Below are 15,628 nucleotides of genomic sequence, written 5' to 3' on the forward strand. Positions count from 1 at the left end.
TTTCAGATTTTGGAGACCTGATAAATTAATTACATTGCGATATCTTAGATTGGAACGTGTTAGTAGTTCATACAACTTTAAACACATGCAACTTTTAGAAAATGTATAGTCAAATTTGTACAAGCTCATATCTTTATGAAAATGCATAGTGAAAAATTTTAAATAATAGTAGTACTTAGATTTGCAGGGCTTTACCTAAGAAGGGAGCCTTTTCAGATATTTTTGCAATGGCCCAGTTAAGCTTGGGGTGAAGAGGGGTTTGGAAATAGTTTTCAACCGTGCACCTCGTTTAGAACCTCACCAGATGTGTTATTGCTGGACGCACCCCCGTTTAGAACCTCACCAGATGTGTTATTGCCTCCCGCGCGAAGATAATTTCCATTACATCACACCATCATATTTTATATGCCTATCTATTTGCTAGATTTCTTCGTGTGTTTCATGTGGGAATGTAACGAATGTCTACTATTTGCTTCACACAAAATAGTCATTATTCTTGAGATGAAATAGAACATTTTTATAGATTTCATCAAGAATAAAAAATAAACAATGTTAACAAAATAATCGAGAAATTGTTTTTAAGAGTTCGAAAACTTGATACTAATCTTATTATGATATTATACATTGGAACAAAAGGTGTTAATTCATACAACTTTAAGGACATGCGACTTTATAAAGAAGTTATCAATAGTAGTTATTGTACTAACTATTCAATTAACATAGCATGCTCCCCCGCATAATACAATGAGACGAGACACAAGCTAATACTACTATTTACTTGGGTAAAACAAAATTCATAGAAACCCATATCATTGTGAACATGAGATGCCCGATTATGAAAATCATTGATTTGACAAAATAAACAAGTTATTATACTACATGTATAAAAAATTAAATACTAGATTTGTAGGGAATTACCCAAAATAGGGAACCCTTCCAGAAATTCTCGACAACCCAAGTCAAGCTCAGGCCGAAGAGGGGGTTTGGAAATAGTTTTCAACCAGCAATAGACGCGCCTCGGTTAGAACCTCACTAGCTGCGTCATTGCCCCAAGCGCAAAGATAATTTCAAACTTATCTCATTACACATTTTATATGCCTATTTTAATGCTCAGTTTCTTCTTATATTCGATGTGGTAAATAAATTACTCCATTAGCATCTCACACATTAGTCACATACATATATATCTTAAGACAAAATAAAACATTTCCATAAAATCAATGTTAGCCGAAAACTAAACTAAGGTAGTAAAAGTTAAAAGAAAGCAGCGGCAGCCAGAGAAGCAACAGCACCCACGGCGGCCGGAACACAAAGAGCCACAGCGGCACTCTGCGCTGCCGGAGCCGGAGCCGGGGCTCCGAAATCTTCCATTTGCGCTCCGACATAACTTGCGCAGGCCCATAAAAGCCATGATGCAGACAGTCAACACAACAACCATTTTTCTTCCCTCCATTTTATCAACACAAAATTCAAGAATGTGTGTGTTTCTTATCAATGTGTGTTGTTAGATTATGTGTGTGATTGGAGTGGGGAATTATAGCATGTTTTGAGGTGAGAAATTATAATTAATTGCATCACTATGTTTGAGCACCAGCCTGTATGTTGAGGTAGTGGAGTTGGTCGACTATATTTAAAAATTAGCCATTGCCATACGCTTTACAGAGGTATTTTTAGCCTGTTCTTGATCAAGTGCATAAACTATGGTTTATTTGAGAAATTTGCTATGATGAGTTGGTTTTATTTAAATTGAAAATTGCCACAGACCATAATGATGCCCATGTGAGTAGCACCCAGATTATAAGGTGAATTCTTTGTTTATTTTATGTTTGTTTTATCGATTATAACCTCTATACGTGGCATTCAATATGAGTCTTCAACAATATACATTCATTTTCTAGAATAAACTACAATTATGCTCGTTCACTATTTCCTCCCTTCGCCATTAATTGTCACGAGTTAATTCGACTCAAATTTTAAAAAAATATAAAGAAAAGTGAATGGAAAAAAAAATAATAGTAAAATGTGAGTACTCTTACATTTATGGAGTATTAATTTTATATAAATCTGAATTGAATGAATTAATTGGAATGAGATTTATTAACAAAAATAATACTACTAAAAAAATACTCCCTCCGTCCCATAAAAATATGGGCAATGGGTTATGATACGGAAATTAAGACAAAATTGGTAAAATAAGAGAGATGAGGAGAATGGTACGGTAAAGTAAGAGAGAGAAGGAGAATGATAGTTAAAATAATGTTAGTGGATAGTAGTACCTACATGGAATGCACATATTTTATGATACAGACGAAAATGAAAAGTGCAAATATTTTTATGGTACAGAGGGGAGTAACATAACACACAGACTAACTGAAAAACTAATTAGTGACAAGAGAATGTTAGATTTTACATCAAATTCTGACTCGAATGTACTATACTTTCCCATCAATGATATAATAGAAGTACATTTCTCATTTCACCAATGTTTATAAACAAATTATCTATGCCCCTCATAAATAGCTTTGACAGTGGGATACATATTTAATTAAAAAAATGGACAAAATACTACTCCCTATGTTTATCAATAATCGTCTTATTTTGTCATTTTCATTCATCTATCAATAAATATTTCATTTATTTTTTTTTAGTATTTCATATAAGGAATTGAGAAACTGCAATTTCCCTTAGTTTTTGTCATAGTGTAACCGATCTCCATTAAATTTGTACAGATCGTCACTTCTCAAAAGAATCAATTGCCAATATATAATCAAAGAAGAAAACATAATTACATTAAACAAAATTATTGGCGAGCCATCATCGGGGAAGAGCGGCGGCGCAGGAGAGGAGCTGAGGGAGATTGAGGTGTCTAATCTACCTCTGCCGAGGATCTTGAAGAACGTGAAGCACATAAGGAAGATGAGGGCGTTCGCGGAGGTCTACGTGGAGAGGGCGTCCACGTGGCGAGGACGCGGGTGGACGAGCAGGGCGGCCGGAAGGTCAGGTTTCCACAAGGGGGCTGCCGAGAGGGATGTGATGGCGCGGTTGAACGTCGACATATACGCGGACTCCCATCTGGGGCTCGAGAAGCCCGTGGGGAGTGCCAGAGTGTTGCTGGTGTGATGCCCTCAAGGGTGGAGACGCCGCGGAGCCCGTTGACAACCCGATCCAGTGCTTGACGGTGCAGGTGTGGAGGCCGCATGGGTGGCTGAATTTGTGATTCAATGTCGTTTAGTGTGAGGGGGAGGGAGAAGGTGGAGACGGCGGAGGAGGAGGAGGAAGAGGAGGAGGAGAAATGTGTGGGAGAAGATTAGGGTTTTAGGATTGCATGGCCGGAGGCGCCATTTGTGATTTGTTAGATGTTTGCTTTAAATTTTCAACTCAAACTGCAATGAGAATAAAATCTTTTTCTTTTTGGAAAAGGTGAACAAAACAGTTTATCAGGTATTTTTGTGTTATGTAACAGTATTGATTTTACCTTACTTTGTTTATTGTTTTAAGCAATAAGATTTTGATACACTAACAGATAAATGTCAAAATGTAACATTATTTTGGGGATGGATAGTGTTATTCTTTGACAAATAAAGCGCGCAATTTTTGTTAACGAAAATATTAATAAATGTTCGAAATACATATTGTATCATTAAACAGACAATTGCTTAAATTCAATGATGGCGTCTAATACTTAACATGAACTTCTATAATACATTATTTATGTATATTGATGGTTGGGCGAATTTTTGATGGTAACAAATGCGGGTGAAAAATATAGATCACGATACAAGGGATTACGTGGTTCGATTTACTGAGGTAAATCTACGTCCACGGGAAGAAAGGAGGGCAAGATTGTATTGCTTGATCTGGTTTTCAGCTTACAAATACAGACTTGCTATATGATATTTTGTGTCTAGAGCCTCTTTTCTATCTGATCTAAGTTCTATTTATACATTGAACTAAGATCGTGGCTTGCATCACCACTAACTAGGTCGTGGCTTGCATCACCACTAACTAGGTAGTGGATGTCGTGGAGGTCATGAGATCCTGCATGGGTCCACTATCTCTTTGTTTGGTCCGCTATCCTGCATGAGATCCTGCATGAGTTGACACCACTAAAATAGATCGTGTAGTGGAGGTCGTGGAGGTTCTGCATGAGTCCACTATCTCCCAGTTCGGTCGAATACTGAGACCGAACTTCTGAACTATGACCGAGCAGCTTTTGCCGATCTGAGAGTAGAGCTTGATTGGTCGGCTTTTACCGAGTTGTAGGCTGGGGCCGAACTCTTTGGTAATGCCGAACTGATTGGTCGGCTTTTACCGAGCTGTAGGCTGGGGCCGAACTCTTTGGTAATGCCGAACTGATACTCTTCCTTGGGCTTGGGGCTGATGGGCCGTCACTGCTATTGGGCTTGTTTAGTACGTACCCCATCACTACCCCCCCCGAAAAGCGAAGGGAATCACTTCGGCGAAGCGAGTCACTTCGGCATTCTGGATAAAGGTATGGGGGAGGCTGACATCAGGGGACGTGCCTTGCGCGTGACTGCATTAAATGCGACAGTAAAATCCGGCCGTTGAATCCTGAAAAGGTGGGATTCGAAACGGTGCGATGATTTTGAAATCTTCTCCGAATCTGATAAATACGTCCTTTCTTCATCATTTTGAATACTTTTGCTATTGCTTCTTCTGCCTTCTCTCTCTTTTGCGCAAAAATTTCCTTCTACTTTCAAGAATTTCTTCAGAATTTCTTCAGACTTTCAAAGAGTAAGAACCATGTCTTCTTCTTCTTCTTCTGAGTCAGGTAGCGGTAGGAAAGGGGGTAAGGGGTCTTCTAGCCGGAAAGAATCCGGGGAGAAGACCGTAGAGTATTTTCACAGCATCTTGAGTAAGGATGCTGTGATATCCCTACACGAAAAATATTTTTTTCCTGGGGGGAAGGTTGCGATTCCCGACGACCTTCATAGGGCTGACTCGCCGCCGGAGGGTTACGCCACCGTTTATGAAGCCGGCTTGGAATGCGGGCTTCGTTTCCCTCTTCCCCCTGCCTTTGTAGAGCTGCTAGATTTTTTTCAACTCCCTTTAGGTCAGGTGACTCCGAACTCTTGGAGGCACTTATCGGCCTTTGCTGCCGAACTGCGTAGGCTAGACAAGGATCTGTCTCTGAGGGCAATCCTTAATTTCTTCCAGTTTAAGAGGAAGGGATCTTGGTTTTATTTGATCCCTTTACAGCCCTTTAGAGCCTTTTGTAAAACCAAATGGCCGAAATGGCAAAATCGCTTCTTTTTTTATAATAGGACTTCGGCTTCGGACTTTTCCTGGAGAGGGCCGAAGTCCGTTATTCCTCATCCTCGGGTAGAACCGTTGGACGAGCTCGAGGCCGAGCTCAATAAGATTCCCATGATTAGGAAGCAGTACTCGGAGTCTGAGCTCGTCAAGGGCGACTTCTTGTTCGACTCCTCGTCTTCGGACGAAGAGGCTGAGGGTGAGGATTTCTTTTTTATGCATTACTGCCTTGACGACGAAAACTAACCTTGTTTTCTTGCTTTTTGGCAGTGAACTTGCTAAACAAGTTCGGTCGCAAATCCTCCGAATCTAAGGAACCGGAGAGGCCGAAAACCAGCAGCTCGGCGTCTGATGCCGAGAAGAATCCGAAGAGGCAGAAGACCTCTTCTTCGGATCCAAAAGAGCCGGAGTCCACTTCGGCAAAGAGGAAGGGGAAGACCCAGAAACCCCCAAGAGCGCCAGAGAAAGATGTGGTCTTGGCGCCTCCTTCGGAACATATCTGTGAGCCCTTTTTATGGCCCACGGACTTCGCCGAGGTGAATTCTGTTCTTGATTTTCTGGCCTTGCTTTTTTTCCTGTATTTTTTGTGGCCCCTCGGTTGACTTTTTCCTTTTTCCATTTTCAGAGGAACGATATGCTCTCCAAGCTCGTCGCCGTTGAACTCTCCAAAGCGTCCAACGATTATGCTGAGATGCAGAGGAAGTTGGCGGCTGCTCGTCACCAGGCCGAACAGGCTAAGGCAGACTTTGAGAAGGCCAGAGCTGCTAGGATCTCGGCCCAGGATGAAGCCCAGTTTGCCAAAAACCAGCTCGTCATCCAGCGAGAGCAGACGAAACGGAGGGATGCTGCCGCCGTGGTTGCCCAAGGGGAGGTTCTCCGTGCTTTCGCGGAGAAACTCTTTCTGAGCAATCAATTTTCGGCCTTTGTCGGTGATCTGCTGAAACTGATGACCGATAATGCCGAGCAGGGGCCCGAAGTCGTCCTGCCGCTGTACGGCCGAGAGATAGCAGCTCGTCTCCAGAGTCTGCCGCTCCTTGAGGAGCTTGCTTCGTCCTCGGTCCTGCTTTCTGCTGACCGAGTTCGTAGTTGCCGAGCTGACCGGGATGAGAATATGGAGGCTATCTTTGCCTCCTTAGGGCCAGTTTCACCCGCTCCAATTTTCCACGGAGAGGGTGAAACCGAGCAGCTTGATCAGCAGACTGGAGACAGGCAGGCCGAGCAAGAGGTGCTGCTGATCGGTGATGGGGGCACCGAGCAGGCTGGGGGGGAGCAAGGAGGCCGAGGCTGAAGCTGAGGCAGACAAGGAGAAGGAAGCTGAACCTCACCGAGGAGCCGGAGACGAAGCTGGCGGAGTATGATTTCGTCTCCCTTCTCTTAGTTTAGTTTCTTCCTTGTTGTAAAATGGCCTTGAAGCCCTCGTGTAAAATTTTTTTCTTATGAATGAAAAAATTCTTCTTTCTGCACTTGTGTCTTCGTATAGCTTTTCGTATTCTCTTTTACTCCTGTTGTGGTTTACTACCTGCTCAGTAAACTGAAATGCCGAACTGACATAGGCTGCTTTGTATTCTTAACTCTTAAGGAGCTGGAGGTACTTCAATGGAAGCGGCTGTACTCTTCCGCTTTAGACGAAGCTGAGAAAAAAGCCATAGCTGACCAGATGAAGAATGACGAACTCTTGGCTTGTTTAGTGAAGCTGGAGGCCGACAATAAGGACTTAGAGTCCGAAAAGAAAGATCTGGAGGCCGAGCTGAACACTGCCGTCGCTGAGAGGACTGCGTATGAGGATTTCATCTGCAGGCGCGGGGGAATGACCATCTCTGAAGTTCAGGAACGAGTTGACGAACTGTGGGAGGAATATCACGTACTCCGGAGGAACAATGCGCTGGAGAGCTCGGCTTGCCAACAAGTTGTGAAATCATTGCGGCGCTGGGCTTCTCGGTACGACATCATTCTTTCCCGGCGTCCCTCAATCGAGAGATTCCTTAGGCATTTCCCGCCAACAGATGGTCGCACTCCAGCTCAAACCCCTGATTCACTTGCTCAAAACCCTACTCCAAGTCAGCAACGAACTCAGGAACAGCCGGAAACGTCAAGACGAGAACGGACTCAGGAGCAACCGGAAACGTCAAGACAAGGACGGACTGAAGTTCGTAGAGGAGCTGTGATTATGAGTGAGCAAGATCAACAAATGCTTCGTGAAGAGACCCTTCGCCGCCGAGGTGCTAGAGCTTCCCGGGCTCAGGGAAGAGGCGGTAGGTCGATTAGAGCATCTCGTCGACCTGCTTATTCTTCAGCTGCCGAGAACGCCCGAACTCGGCTTCACGAGGATTTTGTGAATAGATGGCTCAACTTTAGCAACCAGGGACAGTAGAATAGTCTTTTGTAATAGCGTAACGCCTTCTCGTAGGGCAGCGGAGTTGTATGCCGAACAAGATTTAATAAATGAAATCTTCATTTCGCTTCTATCACTGCGTATTACAGCTCAGCGAAAAAATTTCATCGTGCTCGTCCTCGGTCTTATGAAGTAAACTTCTTTGACCGGACTCGTCCTCGGTCTTATGAAGTAAGCTTCTTTGACCGAACTTGGTCCTCGGTCTTATGAAATAAACTTCTTTGACCGGACTCGTCTTTGGTCTTATGAAGTAAATTTCTTTGACCGGACTAAGCTTGTGTCCTAATTTGGCGAGTTTTATCGCGTGGATCGGACTTTCCCTTGTCCTAATTCGGCGAGTTTTATCGCGTGGATCGGACTTTCCCTTGTCCTAATTCGGCGAGTTTTATCGCGTGGATCGGACTTTCCCTTTGTTGCAGTTCGTTTCAGACGAACTGCTTGTTTCTTAAGCTGAATTGTGGTCTTGTATCTTCCTTAGAAGCTTGGACTCACAATCGTTGGCTTATATATGTTCTAAAAAGGGGATCAGCCTTTGAAGAACAAGATACCTCAGTAACATTTGTAAGAGACGACACGCACATAGACAGACAAAACGCACATAGACAAACAAAACGCACATAGACAAACATGAAAAACAAGTAAAAAACAAAGAAAGCACATACCCCTATGACCGAACTAGACACAAAACTGACTGACCGGACTGTCTCTTACAAATGGAACTTCTTGAGGTTGGAAATGTACCATGTTCGGGGTACTTGTTCTCCTGACATGTGAGTCAATTTGTAAGACCCTTTGCCGAGGACTTCTGATACCCGATATGGACCTTCCCATGTGGGTTCGAGTTTGCCCAGCTTTTCTGCTCGGCTTACTTCATTGTTTCTCAAGACGAGATCTCCCACTTGAAATTGCAGCTTTTTCACCCTTTGGTTATAATACCGGGCTACTTGCTCCTTGTACTTGGCTGCTTTTATGCAGGCCAATTCTCTTCTTTCTTCGGCCAGATCTAGTTCGGCTCTTAGTCCGTCATCATTCATTTCTGAGGAGAAATTTAGAGTTCGGGGACTGGGTACGCCGATCTCAATCGGAATCACGGCTTCAGTGCCGTACACCAGACTGTACGGAGTTTCACTGTTGGAGGTTTTGGGTGTAGTTCGGTAGGACCATAGGACTTGAGGGAGATTTTCTACCCATTGTCCTTTGGCTTGTTCTAACCGAGCTTTTAACCCTTTCACCAAGATACGGTTTGTTACCTCCGTTTGTCCGTTTGCTTGTGGGTGGGAGACCGAAGTGAACCGCTGTTGAATATTCAGCTCTTGACACCAATTCTTGAATGTCTTGTCGGTGAACTGAGTCCCATTATCCGAAATGAGGATATGGGGTATGCCAAATCGGCACACTATGTTCTTCCAGACGAAATCCAATGCCTTCGAGCTCGTTATCGTAGCTAATGGTTCAGCCTCCACCCACTTCGTGAAGTAATCCACGGCAACGATAAGGAATTTCATTTGCCGAGGAGCTTGTGGTAGTGGTCCTACTATGTCTATGCCCCATTGCATAAAAGGCCAAGGGCTTTGCATAGCACATAGATCGGTCTGCGGCATCCTTGGGATATTTGCATGAATTTGGCACTTCGTACATGTCTTGACGAGCTGCACTGCTTCTTGTACCAAAGTTGGCCAATAATATCCCCATCTCAGAACTTTTTTAGCTAAAGCTCTAGCTCCGATGTGGCTACCGCAAGATCCTTCATGAACTTCTCTAAGGATGTAGTCCGTCTCTTCTGGTCCTACACATCGCAATAACGGTTGAAGGTAGGACTTTCTGTATAGGACTCCTTCATGAAGTTCATATCGAAGTGCTCGGCATGTGATTTTCCGAGCTTCTCTCTTATCCTCGGGCAGTTGTCCTTGATCTAGATACTGTAAGATCGGCGTCATCCAGTTCGGCGAGCTGGTTACTGAATGTACCTCAGCTTCATCAATGCTTCGGTGTAGTAATTCCTCCACCTTTGAGCTCGGATATGAGGCCAACTTACTTAAAGTATCTGCTCGGCTGTTTTCCGCTCTGGGAATGCGGATTATCCGAAAATAAGAGAAACTTCGGCTAATGCTTTGCGCTTTGTCCAAGTATTTTTTCATCCTCTCATCTCGGGCTTCACTTGTACCCAGCATGTGATTCACTATGACTTGTGAATCACAATGGATTTTGAGAGATTTGACAAATAGACTTTGCGCTAAGTGAAGTCCGGCAAGGAGGGCTTCGTATTCGGCTTCGTTATTAGTAGTTGGGAATAAGAACCGAAGTGAATAAGTTACCTCGTGTCCGTCGGGAGCGATAAGTAGAATACCAGCTCCACTTCCCGTCTTATTCGAAGCTCCATCTACGAATCCACTCCAGCAGTCCGGCGGTTCTACTTCGGATTCTTGGGGCTGTGTTAGTTCGTCATTGGCAGGATTTTTCTGTTCGGCAATAACAGGGATTGCTTGATCGAACTTTGCCTCTGCAAGAAAATCTGCCAAGGCTTGTCCCTTGATGGCTTTCCGAGGTAGATATTCTATTGAGTGTTCTCCCAACTCTATGGCCCATTTGGCGATTCTGCCTGATGCTTCTGGCTTGGTCAAAACTTGCCGAAGTGGCAGATCGGTTAAGACGCATACCTTGTGAGCATAGAAGTATGGCCGCAGTCTCCTTGTTGCATTTACTAATGCCAGAGCAATTTTTTCCAGAGGTTGATACCTTGTTTCTGGACCTCTTAATGCTCGGCTTGTAAAGTAGATGGGAAGCTGCTTTAGGCCTTCTTCTCGTACAAGCACCGCGCTAATGGTTTGATCTGATGCCGCTAAGTATAAGAATATCACTTCGGCATCTGTTGGAGCAGAGAGAATTGGAAGCTTGGCTAAATAACTTTTGAGCTCGTCAAAAGCCTTTTTCTGCTCGGCTCCCCACTCAAACTTTGGTGCCTTTTTCAATACTTTGAAGAACGGTAGTTGCTTTTCGGCTGCTTGGGAAAGGAATCTATTCAGTGCGGCTAGACATCCAGTTAGTCTTTGCACATCATGTATGGACTTCGGCATCGCCATGTTCTGAACAACTTGAACTTTTGAGGGATTTGCCTTGAGTCCGTCCCTTGAAACCCAACAACCCAGAAACTTTCCCGAATCTACCAAAAAGGTACATTTTTGGGGATTGAGTTTGAGGTTGGCTTTTTTGAGCACGTCGAGGGTGGATTTGAGGTTGTCTTCATACTCCGAGGTGCTTCTGCTTTTGACGACTATGTCGTCAACATACACTTCAACCTCTTTTCCGATCAAATGCCGAAAAAGCTTATCTACCATCCTTTGATATGTGGCTCCGGCATTCTTTAAACCGAATGGCATCTTTTTATAAGCAAAGATGCCGAAGTCAGTAATGAAAGCCGTTTTTGAAGCATCATTCTCATCCATTAAAACTTGGTGGTAGCCTTTGTATAAATCAAGAAAACAGAAAATTTCGAAGCCGATCAAAGCTTCTACTTTTTTATCTATGTTCGGAAGGGGATAGCAATCTTTAGGACAGTGCTTGTTTAGATCAGTAAAATCTATGCACATCCGCCATCCTCCTTCTTTTTTCTTGATCATCACAGGATTGGCCACCCAAGAAGGATATTTCACCTCGAATAATACATCCGCTTTCAGTAATTGGCGGACTTCGTCATGGATGACTTGATTTCTTTCTGCCGCAAAGAGTCTTTGCTTCTGTTTTATAGGCCGGACTGAAGGATCAATATTTAATCGATGAGTGATTACCTCAGGGGGCACTCCGGTCATGTCCAACGGAGACCATGCAAAGACATCTTTGTACTCCTTGAGGAGCTGGATGGTCTTTTCCCGGAGTAGGGGCGTTCCCGCGAAACCGATCTTGACCGTTCTGGATGGATCATCTTCGTATAACTGAACGGTCATTGAGTTCGACTCTGGTGTGACTTCGGTCATTTCGCTTGCCTCTGACTCCGGCTGCTGTGATTGCTATGCTTGATGATGCCGATCTGATTGCTCGGCACTTTTAAGCGCAATCTGCAGACACTCTTTTGCTCTCTTTTGATCACCTCGGATGACCGCTATCCCCCCTTTAGTGGGAATCTTGATGGTGAGGTGATAAGTAGAGCAAACGGCCCGAACTGCGTTGAGCCAGTCTCTTCCCAAGATGATGTTGTACGGGGACCGAGCTTTTACCACAAAGAACTCGATCATCGTACTGGAGCTTGTAGGCGCTTTTCCCACCGTGATCGGAAGGCTGATAATACCTTCAGGGCGGGTGTCCTCCTGGGCGAAACTTTTCAGAGGAAGTGGAGCCGGACTGAGCCGAGCTGGATCCACTTCTAATTTATCGAAACATTCTTTAAAAAGAATGCTGACTGACGCTCCGGTATCCACAAACACTCTGTGGATCAGTTTGTTTGCCACTCCGGCTTGGATGACAATAGCGTCTTGATGAGGAGAGATGGCCGGGACGGGATCTGCATCTGAAAATGTAATCACTTCGTCCTGCTTCAGCCTTTTATGCGTTGGCTCCTCTCGATTGAAGCCTCTGCGCTCTGACTTCAGGGACGATTTAGTCTTCCCGGCAGGGAGAGCATCAATAGTCAGGATTACTCCATCATATTGCAGCTCGTCATCGTCTTCGGGGTCCTGTTGCTTTTTCAGATCCTGAGGAGCGCAGTTTGCACCTCTCTGCTTTTTGTTCTTTTTCGGCTGCTTGCTTTGGTATTTTTTTAACGTCCCTGCTTTCACAAGAGCATCAATACCTGCAGCCAAATGTCGGCACTCCTCGGTATCGTGACCGTGGTCTTGATGGAAAGAGCAATATTGATCCTGAGGTCGACGCGCGGCCGATTTCGTCATCCACTTTGGTTTTTCGAACATATCGGAATGCAGTTCGAAAATTTCCGCTCTCGACTTGTTCAATGGTACGAACTGAGCGGGCGGCTTCTCGGGATTGAGACGTGGCCCCAATCGGTCTTGCACCGGAGTCCTTTGAATCCTTTCAAAAGGAGTTCGACGAGGATGTCCCTGATCGCCAAAAGGAGTTCGGCGAGGATGTCCCTGATCGCTATGATCGGGCTTCCTCCTGTCTCCTCGGGATGAGCTGTCTAAAGACCGTTTGCGACGGTCTGCCTCATCGGCACGGGAGAACTGGTCCGCAATGTCCCACATCTCTTGAGCTGTTTGCGGACTGCATTCCACGAGCTTTCTGTAGAGAGCTCCGGGCAGGATTCCATTTTGGAATGCCGAAATGACAAGTAGATCATTGAGATCATCTACTTGTAGGCATTCCTTGTGGAATCTCGTCATAAAGTCGCTGATCTTTTCGTCGCGACTTTGACGTATAGAAAGCAGCTGAGCCGAAGTGATTCGGGCTTCCGCTTTCTGAAAGAACCTCCTGTGGAAAGCATCCATTAGATCTCGGTAAGATCTAATGCTGCCTTGGGGGAGGCTATCGAACCACCTTCTTGCGTTCCCGATAAGCAGCTCGGGAAACAGCTTGCACATATGGACCTCATTGAGACCCTGGTTCGCCATGTTATACTGATAGCGTCCCAGGAAGTCATGAGGATTCTCTAACCCGTCATAAGTCATCGACGGAGTTCGGTAGTTCTGTGGCAAGGGAGTTCGGGTGATATCGTCCGAGAACGGAGTCTTCAATGCTCCGTACATGGCGAACCCGACATCTCTTCGGTATGGAGGAGATGGAGTTCTCCTGTGATTCCGGTATCGAGGAGGAACAGGAACATGTCGGGGTTGAGGATTCTTCTTCCTGGAAGACACAGCACTACTGCGGTAGTGACTTTCATGTCTGGATGAGGAGGGAGAATCCACCGTTCTCGTCTCCGGCTTTTGGCCCTTTTGCAGGAAAATTAAGAACTCTTCCTGCTTCTCGGCCAAAAACAACTTGACAGCCTCGTTCAAATCAGGCTGCTGGGAAGACTCGGTGCGATGAGTCTTTGAGCGGCTTGTTCCTTCTCCGTGAGAACTGGAAGTAGATTTCTCCCGAGGCTGTTTTCCAGACCTGCGGGCTGGACTAGCTTCCTCATGGTTATCATGAACGGTATTATGGGTGTTACGTGATCTGGTATGCATTTTTTTTTTTGGGGTGGAAAAAGGGTCAAAAATTCGCTTTATCACAAATTTGGTTCTCTGTTTCCCACAGACGGCGCCAGTGATGGTTGGGCGAATTTTTTATGGTAACAAATGCGGGTGAAAAATATAGATCACGACACAAGGGATTACGTGGTTCGATTTACTGAGGTAAATCTACGTCCACGGGAAGAAAGGAGGGCAAGATTGTATTGCTTGATCTGGTTTTCAGCTTACAAATACAGACTTGCTATATGATATTTTGTGTCTAGAGCCTCTTTTCTATCTGATCTAAGTTCTATTTATACATTGAACTAAGATCGTGGCTTGCATCACCACTAACTAGGTCGTGGCTTGCATCACCACTAACTAGGTCGTGGCTTGCATCACCACTAACTAGGTAGTGGATGTCGTGGAGGTCATGAGATCCTGCATGGGTCCACTATCTCTTTGTTTGGTCCGCTATCCTGCATGAGATCCTGCATGAGTTGACACCACTAAATAGATCGTGTAGTGGAGGTCGTGGAGGTTCTGCATGAGTCCACTATCTCCCAGTTCGGTCGAATACTGAGACCGAACTTCTGAACTATGACCGAGCAGCTTTTGCCGATCTGAGAGTAGAGCTTGATTGGTCGGCTTTTACCGAGTTGTAGGCTGGGGCCGAACTCTTTGGTAATGCCGAACTGATTGGTCGGCTTTTACCGAGCTGTAGGCTGGGGCCGAACTCTTTGGTAATGCCGAACTGATACTCTTCCTTGGGCTTTGGGCTGATGGACCGTCACTGCTATTGGGCTTGTTTAGTACGTACCCCATCATATATATTGAATTACAATTTAATCGTTGTTGAATATGAGTTGTGTTGGTAATTATGATATGGAGTACTAGTTTTATAGTAGTAATATACTCTCTGTCTTTGATTATAACTCTGAAATGGAAATGTCGCCTAAAGACTTACTATTATAAAGCATAATTAAAGTAACAATTTAAACAAGGACTCTGTGGCCCAATGGATAAGGCGCTGGTCTACGGAACCAGAGATTCTGGGTTCGATCCCCAGCAGAGTCGTTTTATTTTTGTGTTTTTGCTTTTTATTGGCACCATGACTATATTATGATTGTTGGATTATTTAGTTTTATACTAGTATTTGGATTGATTGCATGCATGTAATTTGATATGATTATTTATATTTATTTATGATTGGATTCATTGTGGTGCAATTCCATTCCTACATTTTGTTTTTTGCACCAGCGTTCTCATATTAATCATGTACCCACAGTTATGTTACTATTATTTGGAATATTTATGTTTGTATTTGAATTGATTTATTGCTATGTAGGTAACATTTATGACTAAAAGGAAAAAGTTACAAAAGAAAATATGATTCTTTTTCATAACCATGGAAGAATGCACAAATTGATTACATACAAAATCGGGTAATTACATGTTTCATACAAAATGTTTTACCGTTGTTTCAATTTAGTACAAAAAGTATTAAGTTTACATATTCCATACAAAAAGTTACATTAGTGTTTTAAATTAATACATTCCGTTAAGTCCCTACTAACACCGTCACTTCCAATTACATCATACATACAAAAAGTTTCATCAATATTTCAAATTTGTACAAAAAGTTTTACATTAAAACTTTCCATTAATTATTTCAAACACAGTTTATTACATACAAAAATGAAAAACACAGAAAATAAATCACCACTCTTCACCATCAAATTAGCGAATTGCATTTTATTATCGAAGTTTTCTCATGTAACAATGGAGAATACAACTAAAAAGATATTGAATCTTTTTGTAAAAATTAAATATTGACTTATTGACTGTTTGAAGCTCAAAT

General features: G+C 43.8%; 1 non-coding gene and 1 pseudogene across 1 annotated transcript; one reads left to right on the top strand and one right to left on the bottom strand.

Annotated features, from left to right (window-relative positions):
- Positions 1-921: 921 nt before the first annotated feature.
- On the bottom strand, positions 922-1,063 carry LOC121742780 (annotated as a pseudogene).
- A 13,708-nt stretch (positions 1,064-14,771) lies between these two features.
- TRNAR-ACG lies at positions 14,772-14,844 on the top strand. The gene has a single exon. It is a non-coding gene; the product is annotated as a tRNA-Arg (tRNA).
- The last annotated feature ends 784 nt before the right edge of the window (positions 14,845-15,628 follow it).

The sequence above is a fragment of the Salvia splendens genome, chromosome 7 (genome assembly GCF_004379255.2).
Source record: "Salvia splendens isolate huo1 chromosome 7, SspV2, whole genome shotgun sequence".
Lineage (NCBI taxonomy): Eukaryota > Viridiplantae > Streptophyta > Magnoliopsida > Lamiales > Lamiaceae > Salvia > Salvia splendens.